Genomic DNA, 2322 nt, shown 5'->3' on the forward strand with positions numbered 1-2322 from the left:
TGTGTGTGTGTGTGTGTGTGTGTGTGTGTGTGTGTGTGTGTGTGTGTGTGTGTGTGTGTGTGTGTATGTGTGTGTGTGTGTGTGTGTTTGGGGGGTATGAGTGTGTGTGTGTGTGTTTGGGGGGTATGAGTGTGTGTGTGTGTGTGTGTGTGTGTGTGTGTGTGTGTGTGTGTGTGTGTGTGTGTGTGTGTGTGTTGCTGTTTTTTTTTGGGGGGTATGTGTGTGTGTTTGCGTGCGTGTGTATGTGTATCTGTGTCTGTGTCTCTGTGTGTGTTTGTGTGTGTGTTTTTGTGTGTGTGTGAAGCGTGTGTGCGCGTGTGTGTGTATCTGTGTGTGTGTGTGTGTGTGTGCGTGCGCGCGCGCGTGCGCGTGCGTGTGTGTTCATGTTCTGTCATAACCAGTGGTGTGCGCACCAGGAAATCTGCCTGTTGAAGTGACACCTCTATATGGAAGGACAGCAACATCTCCATGAAACACAAGATCAGACAGCTGCGTGCATTGGTATATTCCATCTTCCTGTACAGATGCTGGACAGGGACCCTCGTGGCTGATTTAGAAATTCAAGCTATGAAAATGAGGTGTTATCGCAAGATACAAAACATCGGATACACTGACCACATCACCGGTAAACAAGTGCACAGACCACCATGCTGCCCACTGGACCTCATGAAGATCTGCTGTCAGTTAAGAAAAGAAAGCCACGCTGGTGTGGCCACGTAACAAGATCCAATGGTCTTGACAGTCCTCCAAGGATCTGCTGAGAGAGGGACACAGAGGGGGAGACAGAAAACACGATGGAAAGAAGAGAGAGAGAGAGAGAGAGAGAGAGAGAGAGAGAGAGAGAGAGAGAGAGAGAGAGAGAGAGAGAGAGAGAACTCCGAATATTTTACTGCAAGGCCACCGGCCTGTTTGCAAAGGAGGTACATACATACAATTGCGACACACAAAATACCGAAAATAAAGGGGGGTGGGGGGGGGGGGGGGGGGGGGAGACCAATGTCATGGACACAACACTTCATAACTGAAAAAGTAGACAAAGATTATTGGCTCATGACATTTCCTTGAGTAACTTTAAGGTTTTTTGAAAAGTTATAATTATAATCATGTCATTTCTTCTTGAGAGAGAGAGAGAGAGAGAGAGAGAGAGAGAGAGAGAGAGAGAGAGAGAGATCACATATACCGACACGAAAACCATTAAAAAAAAAAGATTCAATGATCAAGCATCGTACAGCATGTCACCACTGGAATTCTTCATGTATTCAATGATAAAATGTCATTCCTACAGCAGAGTTTAGTGTGTCACTACTGGAATTCTTCATGTATTCAATGATAAAATGTCATTCCTACAGCAGAGTTTAGTGTGTCACTACTGGAATTCTTCATGTATTCAATGATAAAATGTCGGACATAACTACAGCAAACAGTTCTAGCACCTGCTGCAGGGGGACAGAACTCTCTATCAGAGAGGACAACAGGATATATCCTGTGAATGAGGAACAAGTGTTCAGTGATATCTTATCAGCTGTTTCATGAATCAGCAGTGAACACATGCTTCTTTTATTCTTTTCTATTGATTCAACAAATGTCAATTATATGGATTGTTTAATAAAATAAATAAATAAATAAATAAAAGAAAGAAAAGAAAACACGATGGACCGACAACATTGCAGAATGGACAGGAAACCCATTTGCAGAGACCCGGGCTTTGGCACAACACCGACAGACGTACAGGAACAGTCCTGTGCGGCCCCAGAATGACTATTCACAGAGAAGAAGAAGAAGAAGAAGTTAACTCTCTCCATACGAACGTTAACAGCGTTTCACCCCAATTACCATCATCAAACTATTGCAAGCGGAAGGCTCTTAAACTGAAGAGGTGAATGTTGACAAAGAATACCACAATTCTGACGACGGAAGCTAAAGGTTGGGTCATTCAGACACCCACTGGACATCCGAGGGGTCTGTGTAGAGGAGAAGAGAGGACTGGCCGTACTGAGTGAGTTAAAACGTTGTTTCGTTTGGAAGAGTTATGGCGAACTGTTGTTTGTGAACGAGCATGTATCCTCCTTCTTCTTGTTTAATCAAAAGAAACGAAATGATAAATTTTGACGCGAAAGTCATACTGCACGCTGCTGTGAATTATAGTTTTGCTTCAGGGGTATTCTTTTCACGAAGACAAATATTCATTCCACGATGACAAGATACATAATGCAGATCCTTCACAAGAAACGATCAGTCATAATTGTTGCTGCCGTGTTGTTGCTCGAAGGTGAGGAGTACATGAGATTCATTTGTTTATTGTACAAATCAGGTATTCCCCCT

This window comes from Babylonia areolata, chromosome 18 (genome assembly GCF_041734735.1).
Source record: "Babylonia areolata isolate BAREFJ2019XMU chromosome 18, ASM4173473v1, whole genome shotgun sequence".
Lineage (NCBI taxonomy): Eukaryota > Metazoa > Mollusca > Gastropoda > Neogastropoda > Buccinidae > Babylonia > Babylonia areolata.